The following is an 11,703-nucleotide window of genomic DNA, read 5'->3' on the forward strand; positions in this document are numbered from 1 at the left end:
GATTTGAAGAAGTATTAGGTAGTACCCGTTGTCATCTGCCGCTTGTCCGGGGATCGGGTCGCGGGGGCAACGACCTAAGCAGGGAGGCCCAGGCTTCCCTCTCCCCGGCCACTTCCACCACCTCTTCCTGGGGGACCCCGAGGCGTTCCCAGGCCAGCCGAGTGACATAGTCCCTCCAGCGTGTCCTGGGTCTTCCCCAGGGCCTCTTCCCAGTGGGACGTGCCCGGAACACCTCACCAGGGAGGCGTCCAGGAGGCATCCTAATCAGATGCCCGAGCCACCTCAGCTGGCTCCTCTCGACGCGGAGGAGCAGCGGTTCTACTCTGAGCCTCTCCCGGATGACCGAGCTTCTCACCCTCTCTAAGGGAGAGCCCGGACACCCTGCGGAGAAAGCACATTTCGGCCGCTTGTATTTGCGATCTCGTTCTTTCGGTCACTAGCCATAGTTCGTGACCATAGGTGAGGGTAGGAACGTAGATCGACTGGTAAATAGAGAGCTTCGCCTTTCGACTCAGCTCCTTCTTCACCACGACGGACCGATGCAGAGCCCGCATCACTGCGGACGCCGCACCGATCCGCCTGTCGACCTCGCGCTCCATTCTTCCCTCACTTGTGAACAAGACCCCGAGATACTTGAACTCCTCCACTTGGTTCAGGATCTCCTCCCCGACCCGGAGATGGCACTCCACCCTTTTCCGGTCAATAACCATGGCCTCAGATTTGGAGGTGCTGATTCGCATCCCAGCCGCTTCACATTCAGTTGCGAACCGCTCCAGTGAGAGCTGAAGGTCACGGCCCGATGAAGCCAACAGGACCACATCATCTGCAAAAAGCAGCGACCCGATCCTGAGGTCACCAAACCGGACCCCCTCAACACCCTGGCTGCGCCTAGAAATCCTGTCCATATAGGTAATGAACAGAATCTGTGACATAGGGCAGCCCTGGCGGAGTCCAACCCTCACCGGAAACAAGTTCGACTTACTACCGGCAATGCGGACCAAACTCTGGCACCGGTCGTACAGGGACCGGACAGCCCCGATCAGGGAATCCGGTACCCCGTACTCTCGGAGCACCCCCCACATGAGCCCCCGAGGGACACGGTCGAACGCCTTTTCCAAATCCACAAACCATGTGTAGACTGGTTGGGCGAACTCCCATGTACCCTCCAGGAGTCCGCGGAGGGTATAGAGCTGGTCCACTGTTCCACGGCCAGGACGAAAACCACATTGCTCCTCCTGAATCCGAGGTTCGACAATCCGGCGGACCCTCCTCTCCAGGACCCCTGAATAGACTTTCCCAGGGAGGCTGAGGAGTGTGATCCCCCTAAAGTTGGAGCACACCCTCCGGTCCCCCTTTTTAAAGAGGGGAACCACCAACCCGGTCTGCCAGTCCAGAGGCACTGTCCCCGATGTCCACGCGATGTTGCAGAGTCGTGTCAGCCAAGACAGCCCTACAACATCCACAGCCTTGATGAACTCCGGGCGGACCTCGTCCACCCCAGGGGCCCTGCCACCGCGGAGCTTTTCAACCACCTCGGCGACCTCGGCCCCAGAGATAGAAGGGCCCCCCCCGATGTCCCCAGACTCTGCCTCCACGTCGGAAAGCGTGTTGGTGGAATTAAGGAGGTCTTCAAAGTATTCCTTCCACCGATCCAGGACGTCCCCCGCCGAAGTCAGCAGCGCACCGTCCCCACCGTATACAGTGTTGACAGAGCACTGATTCCCCCTCCTAAGTCGCCGGATGGTGGTCCAGAACCTTTTTGAAGCCGTTCGGAAGTCATTCTCCATGGCCTCGCCGAACTCCTCCCACGCCCGGGTTTTTGCCTCCGCGTCCGCCAAAGCCGCGTTCCCCTTGGCCTGCCGGTACACATCAGCTGCCTCAGGAGTCCTACCAGCCAATAAAGCCCGATAGGCCTCCTTCTTCAGCTTGACGGCATCCCTCACCCCCGGAGTCCACCACCGGGTCCGAGGGTTACCGCCGCGACATGCACCGACCGCCTTGCGGCCGCAGCTCCGGTCAGCCGGAACATGGCCCATTCGGACTCAATGTCCCCGGCCCCCCCCGAGACATGATCGAAGCTCTCCAGGAGGTGGGAGTTGAAGCTCCTTCTGACAGAGGGTTCCGCCAGCCGTTCCCAGCAGACCCTCACATTACGTTTGGGCCTGCCAGGCCTGACCGGCGTCCTCCCCCACCATCGGAGCCAACTCACCACCAGGTGGTGATCAGTTGACAGCTCCGCCCCTCTCCTCACCCGAGTGTCCAAGACATGCGGCCTCAAGTCCGACGACACGACTACGAAGTCCATCATCGAACTGAGACCTCGGGTGTCCTGGTGCCAGGTGCACATATGGACACCCTTATGCTTGAACATGGTGTTCGTTATGGACAAGCCGTGTTTAGCACACAAGTCCAACAACAGAACACCACTCGGGTTCAGATCGGGGGGGCCGTTCCTCCCAATCGCGCCCCTCCAGGTCTCACTGTCATTGCCCACATGAGCATTGATGTCCCCCAGGAGGACGAGGGAATCCCCGGGAGGAGCGCTTTCCAGCACCCCCTCCAGAGACTCCAAAAAGGGTGGGTACTCTGAGCTGCTGTTTGGTGCATAAGCACAAACGACAGTGAGGACCCGTCCCCCCACCCGAAGGCGGAGGGAGGCTACCCTCTCATCCACCGGGGTGAACCCCAATGTACAGGCGCCAAACTGAGGAGAAACAAGTATTCCCACCCCAGCTCGACGCCTCTCACCAAGGGCAACTCCAGAGTGGAAGAGAGTACAGCCCCTCTCAAGGACACTGGTTCTGGAGCCTGTGCTGTGCGTCGAGGTGAGGCCGACTATATCTAGCCGGAAACTCTCTACCTCGCGCACCAGCTCAGGCTCCTTTCCCGCCAGCGAGGTGACGTTCCACGTCCCTAAAGCTAGCTTCTGCAGCCGAGGATCGGACCGCCAAGGCCCCCGCCTTCGGCCGCCGCCCGTCTCACACTGCACCCGACCCCATGACCCCTCCTGCGGATGGTGAGCCCACTGGAAGAGCGTCCCATGTTGTCTCTTCGGGCTGTGCCCGACCGGGCCCCATGGGAAAAGGCCCGGCCACCAGGCGCTCGCCATCGAGCCCCACCCCCGGGCCTGGCTCCAGGGGGGGGCCCCGGTGACCCGCTTCCGGGCAGGGGCAACTGAGAACCATTGTTGTATTTCTTCATGGTTGGTTTTTTGAGCCACGCTTTGTCTGGTCTTTCACCTGGAACCTGTTTGCCTTGGGAGACCCTACCAGGGGCATAAAGCCCCCGACAACATAGCTTCCAGGATCACTAGGACACGCAAACCCCTCCACCGCGGTAAGGTGGTGACTCAAGGAGGGGCAGGTAGTACCCAATCAGGTGAAAAAGTACAAAGTCAATGAAGTGAATAGCTTTTGTTTAGTTCTCTAGATAGGGCTCCCAGAAATGACCTTAACCCTCCTTCTATTTTCCTTGTTCAAAGTTGCATGGCATTATACACTTTGGTGATATTGTAACCTCTTATTCATCCTAGTAACACAGGCATTTCCTAGGACCTTACAAAAGAACCAGCTATTCACTTCATAAGCAAACAGCATAATGACAGTTTATCAACGATTCTAGAAACAGGCATATTTCCCTTCTGGACATAACCAAGGGTCGTGCTCTCGTGAGCTCAACACAGCAGGGTATAGACCAAACACTGTTCATTACATGTAAATTCAGAGCATTTCAAACAGTATACAAGCAATAAAGTAACCATGATCTTTAATTATTATTAACTGATCTGTGGTTAAGGACAGATCTCTTTAGATTGCATACAGCATTGTCTATCAATTGGAAAATACAAGGAGGCAAATGGCCATCTTTATTACATTGGCAAAGTAGTCACGAGGTACTTGAGATTACATATCAGACAAGTCCATCATTCTCAGGGCAATACAGTAATCATCAGTTTTGCTTGCTTTTGTCTGTGGCTTGATTTGGGCTACCATAAATTTACTGGCATGCTTCCGAGAGCCTACTGCACAGCACTGTACACAGCAGAAAGTACACATCTTCCAAGCACAAACCACAATCAGCACAACAACGATTAACTCGCCCAATCCAGTGATTCCCATTTGAAATATAGTCGAAAAAGAAACCCCGACCGAGGAGGTCAGTCAGCACAATTCCAAGCTTCAAGTTCCCCCAAAGATGAAATTATCTCTGTAATGTGAGCATATTTGTGATATTAGCAGATTCATCTGGGATAAAAGTACATCAGTCATGACCTATCACAGAGCTGACAACAGATAATCCAGTGCCATAGGGTTCTGTAGCACTACCTGCCTCATGGCCTTCATCTCAGAAGCAACCGCAGTTAAGGCGTTGGCTGTCTCATTACCAATAGACTCCAACCCTAGTGCTAAGCTCCTAATATCTGTAAAGGCAGTGATAACACCACACACAGGGAAAATAGCAGCTGAAAACATGACAAGTGACTGAGGTACTATTGAATCCACGTGATGTGATCCCAGATTCTTAGCATCTGCTTTAATAATACTTCTTTTGTGGCGGTGCCACCAATGTTTGAGCAAGGGATGCAGGGGCAACCCATCTATAGGTCTGAGGGCTCCTACAATAAACCCAAGGTAACCCGTTCCTGACCAGTCGGCCGCAGGAAATAATAAGCACTCTTACCACATCCCCACATGGTGCCATTGTTAGCTACATGAGGAAGCCAACATGGTGATGTCCTTATACAGTACTTACAGGTCCATCTGCAACAGGCAATCATGCAACAGGCTGTTAGCATACATAAACACAGTTTGGTTAAATGTATTTTTTCAACTAACTTCCCATAATTATTTGAACATTCAATCAACCACATACTACATCTTCTGTAGTATGATAAAGGTGTATGAATAGCATAGTCAGCAACATCAGGAATTAATGTCACCCATCCAAATGGTATACAAGACAAGTAACATTGAACTCAGATACAATGGAACTTTCAAATCATCCAGTAGAGAGTGAGCATACATAGAAATTGTATCCTTACATGTATTATTCCCCAACACTCTCACTGTACCACTGTGCCATACACATAACCATGCAGATGGGGCATATTCAAGAGATGACTGATTCGTTCCAAAGAACAGTCTCATTTGTTACATCCAACCTTACACGAAACCACTTCTTAACCTTACACATATCAGCCATTGACAGAGGGACAGATATCCCTGGATAACCTCCAGGGTGCTTGGGACTCTAACCACAAACTCTGTCCCCTCTAATGCTGGTCCAGTCATTTTTTTCCGTCCAGGTAAGGTGTTGTTGTACAGATTGTTCTTCATGTGTGCTTTATGATGAATCTCAATGTTCACATCAGTATAATTGGGAGCGTGCAATAGTGACTCTCGGTGTGGCTCATGTATGCGATGTCTGTGGGCTCGTGTGTCCAGTATCAGTAAATGTCTGTCAGGTGTGTGCGTCAGTATGTCTGGATCTCATCTTGCATCGTAGCTCAGGCAGCAGCCTCGGTTTCCTTGAAACAACCGAGGGCCTCTGCCTCAGTATCTTCTCGTCCCCGTTCTGGGTTCTGTCATCTGCTTCATGTAGAGGCCGGAGGAAGACTGAAAGTGTCTTCCCCTCTCCAGGCTCCTCTCTCTGGTTTCCCGTCTGGGTGCTGTCATCTGCTTCATGAATCACATATGGGGGAGAGAGGCATGGTAGCAACAGCAGCCCCTCTCTGGCTTTCTCCACATGTGACTCACCTTTCGACGTCTTCAACACCTCTGGGTGGGTGTTCTTTGGGACCTCCTTCTCAGCACCCCTGGATTGGAGTGCTGGATGGCGGGGTCCTGGTTCTGGCTCAAATCGGTCCGCTGGACTGGAACCTGCTCCCGGATCAGCTGCTGCAAACGGGTCTCCACCCCCCTTGGTGTACTCCTGGAAGAGTAACCCAGTGGGGATGAGGCAAATGACAAGTTGGAGCAGGCACCATTTGGAGGTGCACCAGCTCCTCCACCGGCCCCTGACTCTCCGTTGGAACCCTCCACCGTGTTGTTAGGTGGCGGGGCTGTTTCGCAGTGTGTCGCATGGCTCCATGTTGGACGACCCTCCACTTTCACAGCTGTGTGAGTCACCAAGATAAACAGCTATGGACAGCTCCATCTCGGTGAGAGGCAGTCCTCCATTTGTGCACTTTCACGTGCACGTAGTCTCCCGGTTGATAGGGATGACATGGCTCCCCAGGCAGGGCAGCTTTTCACCTGTGAATGCACAACCCTGGCTGCTCTAGTTAGGGCGTAACAAAGTCGTAACTTGTTCATCTGCATAAAATCAATTTGTAAATTAATAAAAGGACCACTTGGTGGTGGGTGGGCTGGGTCTCTTCTCTTTGGTTCCTTTCCGGGATTATGCTACTGGTAAATATGACACTGATCACAATGTTGCTCAGCCTTTGTGGAAAAAACAGGAAAAAACTAATACAAATCTGGGACACATCAGAGGGCCGCAGCCTTTGCTGCAACATCAGCTCTAGTATTTCCTCTTGAAACATTTTTTCTGCTATTGTTGGTATGAGCCTCACACTTAACAATAGTTGGCTTTCTCGGTAATAGTATACAATTATCAAATCATCTTTCCATTCTTAATTGCTCCACCTGAGGAGTTAATGAAACCTCTTTCTGGCCATATGGCACCAAAATTGTGAGTAACTCCAAATCCATACCTCGAGTCAGTGTGAATATTTACGACCTTGCCTTCTGACAAACAACATGCCCTTGTCAAAACAAAACTCTTCCTGCTGTGCAGACAGTTTACCAGATTCGAATGTCTCACTGTCTGTGCAGACCGCTTATCCGGAGTTTAGAGAGCCATCCCATGCTCAGGACGAAGATCCATCTACGTACAACACAAGTTCAGCATTATCCCGAAGTTTGTCACAACATATCAGATCTGGGTGTTAGCACTTTATCGACAACCATCTCACTGTCATGTGGTTCACCATCATCAGGGGTGGGCAACAATGAAACTGGGTTCAATGTGGGGCATCTATGGAATGTAATGTTACTTTGAGTCAACAATTACAGTTCATACTTTGTAGCTCTAGTTGCTGACAGGTGTTGAGTTTTGGTGCGTAATAGAAAAACACTTACTGCATGAGGAACCATCACTGCCAAGGGCGACCCCAGCACTATATCTGAAGTTGCTTCCACACATGTTGCCGCAGCACAGACTGCTCGTAAGCACAGGGGGAAACCTGCTGCCACAGTATCTAAAGAAGAAACTCACATAGGCGATAGGTCTCTTAAGATTACCATGCTGCTGGGTCAGTACACCCTGGTGTATTCTGGCAGATCGAGAGCTGGCGCTTTGGCCAAGGCCTGCTTAAGAGATACAAATGATTTATCAGCTTCAGTTTTCCACAACAAATGAGTATCAGTCTCCTTCCTTAAATCAAGGAGAGGTCTAGCCAACACAGCATAATCAAGGATCTACTAACGACCGGTTGTCAAACTACCCGGCTGAACCTAGAAAAGACTTGAGTTGTTTTGGTGTTCTAGGCTTTGGTATCCATCGGATGGCCTCCACTCTATCAGGCGTCAATAGACGCTCTGTACCTTTGAGTGTATGGCCCAGATACTTGACCTCCTATGACAATAACTGCAGTTTTGCCTTTGAGGCCTTGTGGCCCTTCTCAACCAGTGCCTGGAGCACAGCAATAGTGTCCTGTTGGCAGGAGGCAAGATTCTTAGAACATATCAAAAAGGTCATCAATATACTGCACCAGAGTAGAGCCGGCTGCTAAGGTGACATCCTGGAGGTCCTCTCGTAATGCTTGACTAAACAACGTAGGTGATTCAGTGTACTCCTGCGGTACAACTGAAATGTATAGTAGACCTGGCGAAACGTGAATGCGAACAGTTACTGGCTCTCTTCTGCAATGTGAACAGAGAAGAAAAGCAACCAATAGTCATTTACAGAGCTAGAAAGTAACAGGGTTACTTGCTAAGTATCGTAACAGAGTTAGGCGCAACAGGATGTATAACACAGGCATTACCAGCTTATAAACCCATAATAAACTTCCAAGTATTTGATTAGCCTTAAAGCATCAAATTGACCTTAATTCTACCTATGACTCCTTGTTTCAACAAAGCATCAATAACTGTCACAACACCTTTCCCTACTTCTCTATTACTAGCATACTGAGGTACGGTTCTCAAGAGTCGTACTACAAACAATGATAACAACTGGGGTAGCATTCTTAATGCGCCCAATATGATTAGTTTGTGTGGACCACAGGAGCTCAGGCCCAGCTTCTAGCAAGGCCACATCTGAGGTCGCTAAAATCTCTGCATTCCACTGCTGGGGGATGTGTATGGAATTGCTAGGCCAAGTGTTCTTTATCCTAAGGAATAGACAAGAAAATCAGTAGTGCATATCATTTTGGTTCAGTTTGCACAACAAATGTCTTTCCAACAGATTTATTTGACACCCCATAGTTGAAAGAAATACATCATAATTCATAGATCCATCTATCCACCCAAAAGAGCTAACTGACAGTTGTGTCCACCGGGACCCCGGAAACTACCACTACCATCTCATTGATTTTGGGTACTGTCTACAGTTGAACTGGCTGACCTAGTAGCTCTGTATCTTACTTGAAAAAAAAGAAGCTCTTTGCGTCCCCTCTTCTTGATCATTATTATTATGATAGTGGTTGTTTACTGTCTGAGTGTCCTTGAGCAGGCCACAGCAAGCTCTTCGTTCTGAAGAAAACGTAAGGGGTTGAGTACAGTAGTATGGAGTATGTGACTGAAGGATACTGACTGTACTATACTGTGCCTGGACAATCACTTTCCCTGTGGCGTATCTGTTTACAGAGTATGCACATATCCCTGTCTATCTCTTACTCCCCTTGCTGTCTGCCCTTGGCTCTCCTTTTTTCTTTAAACATTCATTTGCAATGTTATTAATTTCTCAACTTTCTTTCCTGCATTCTCCTGCATCAATGTACAATTATGTTTGGCATAATCCATAATCATATCCACAGGTTTGTTCTCCCAATGGAGAACCTGTTTCTTACCTCCTATCTGGAGTTCAGGAAGCAATCCACATATGAACACATGACAAAGCGGCATTGGGATGCAGCTGCTGTAATATCAGAAAGTTTTTTTTCAAAAAACATTCTAGTAAGTCTTTCCAGATAATCTTTAGGATCCTCATATTTTCTCTGTTTGCGATCATACACTTTGCTCCAGTCAAGCAACACTCCTCCAGTATTACTACCATTAAACACCAACAGAAATGTATGCTTTATGTTTTCTCAACATACCAGACTGGAGTTCACATTATAACCCTTGATTCAAATCAATAAAAATAGGTATGTTAGCATTGATAGCTATTTGCAAATCTCTTAGAAAATGTTGCTGAGTCCTTTCATGTCAGGAAATCCCTTTCCTAGCTCCCTCAGCTCAGTCACTGACCATGGGCGATAAAGGTACAGAAGCTGTCATACATTAGGGCCTGGATATGCAACCATAGGGTTCATTGATACCTGGGGGTTCAATTGATAGTTACAGGCCTTCCTGAATAACCTCACCAATCATATTTGTTATAATATGAACCTCGACTTTCTCTTGTAAGTACTGTTTTGGCTGTACCTGACCCGCTACTTCCCCTAATAATGCATTTTCCCTGACTCTGACTCTCCTCTGTATAGCCACAGCTATAGCAACAGCATCATCTTCATTGTCGGTAAATAGGCTACAAATCTTAGGCAGACTCTCTTGTTTCACTTGAGAATTAAGCTACCTTCAGCCTGTTTCACAACTACTGACTTCTCACAATTAGTTTTGGCCCTGTTAGTCTGTTCAAGCAACTTCATGCTAACATGTTCAAGCAATGTCTTGAGTTCCCTCACTCTATGACTTTGTTCAGTCTGATCACCTTTTAATAATGACTTTTCTGTTCATCTCTTCTATTAGAATCAGTTTTAGCTTGATTTGACCTTACTTTCTCAAGAAAATGCCACATTGTCTCTTAGATTCAGTTAACCATATCAACATTTGCCAGCTGTAATATTGTTTACACGTCCGACTTGTTTCCTTGTCTTTCAGAAGGGCCTTTTAAACTCAAATATCTTTACATCAAACGTTTCCTCCAGCAGAAAACAATGTCTCGGGTCATGATTAATCCACGCATGCCATCTCTCAATACTTGAAACTGCTTGAATTCCATGTAAATCACACATATATCGGGCTGGACTAACAACGTCTCTATTGCTCCCGTACTGGAAGCTAGATTACCCATACTGAATTACAATGTATCTGAATACAAAGTATCTGGAACAAATCTCATAACTGTAGGCTATGTCACCAACTTTTATGATTTACTGCAACAAGAATCACACAGCACTTTAGAATATCGTCACAAAATCACATAGCACTGTAGAACAGTCGCATAATCTTGTTACGGCCACGGCCTGGTTCCTGTCCCTTTTACACCCCCTGCTGGTTCACCTGGATTATCCTGCCAAGACTCTACACACCTGCTGCCCATTACCTCATCATCCTGCCTACTTCAACCCGGCTTTCCAACCACTCCTCGTCAGATCGTTGTCACAGCTACTGTGGTAGTATGCGCTTTTGACCCGCAAGCATTGCTTGATTCTCTTGCCTTCTGTAAACCTGTTTTCTTTGTGCCCAGGATCGTCATCCGAGAACCCAATCCCTGTCTGCCTGCCGACCCGCTGATTCACCAAACAAGACCACAACTCAGGACTACACCGAATAAATTAACTAAATCGTATCTGTACTGCGTTTGGGTCCACTCTGTACCAAACCGTAACAAATCTGGTAGCACTGTAAAACGGTCACAATATTAAAGAATAAGAGAACTACAACATCATGTGGTTGTGATCTACAAATATGGCCCTTTTCAAGCCAAACTATCCTCCATCATGGGACGCGCCTACAAAGACCCAACTCTTTGGGAACGCGCATACAATAATCTCCACAACTCTGTTACCTCATAAGTAACAAAAAAAACACAATTTGTGCTTAAAAGAGACGAGTTAATTCATAAACTGCCAGTCTGTCTTTCCCTTAGTATTTGATTGTGTCCCTCGCTGATCATTAAATGCCAAGCTTGTCAGTTAAAAGCCTAACTGTCCCTTTACATTGTCAAAGTATCCCTAACTTGTATAAAACCACTTTACCCTTAAAGTTGGTCTCTCGCATAAAGCCTTTGACCCTAATACATTATGACCGCCCACCTACTGTGCTTGGTCTTAAGAATAGCCCAAAACAAAACTTAATACAGTTACAATATAAACAAAAATAAAAGTCCCAATAAGATCTCTGTTCAAAAGAGAAAAGCCCAACACAAAACGTTATACAATCCAGTTCAACTTAATACAATTCAAACAAACATAATATCTCTGTTCAACTAAAATGTTCAGCTGTAAACATGCATACAAAAATATTCAATACTTCACGCGACCAAGGTTCTTGTACGCTATCAGAGTTTGCCAACTCTGACCTAGACAAAGTAAAAATAGCAAGTCAATTTAACGACCCAAATTTACTAAACCAAAACTCTACCTAAACTAAACCTAATATTATCTTCCTCCTGTTGAGGCCTAGCAGACTCTGGTCTGCTAAGACCAGGCTCCCAACTGAACGTCACAATAAAAGGTTCTTAAATTGTTTACGT

The 11,703-nt window shown here is 47.9% G+C and overlaps 1 long non-coding RNA gene and 1 pseudogene across 1 annotated transcript; one reads left to right on the forward strand and one right to left on the reverse strand.

The window, feature by feature from the left end:
• Positions 1-5,460: 5,460 nt before the first annotated feature.
• LOC146219495 (uncharacterized) lies at positions 5,461-6,229 on the reverse strand (annotated as a pseudogene).
• A 4,234-nt stretch (positions 6,230-10,463) lies between these two features.
• Positions 10,464-10,797, forward strand: LOC146219496 (uncharacterized). Its single transcript, XR_014750975.1, has 2 exons — positions 10,464-10,621; positions 10,696-10,797. It is a non-coding gene; the product is annotated as an uncharacterized LOC146219496 (long non-coding RNA).
• Positions 10,798-11,703: the final 906 nt, after the last annotated feature.

The sequence above is a fragment of the Hypomesus nipponensis genome, chromosome 28, assembly GCF_054491055.1.
Source record: "Hypomesus nipponensis isolate SF chromosome 28, ASM5449105v1, whole genome shotgun sequence".
Lineage (NCBI taxonomy): Eukaryota > Metazoa > Chordata > Actinopteri > Osmeriformes > Osmeridae > Hypomesus > Hypomesus nipponensis.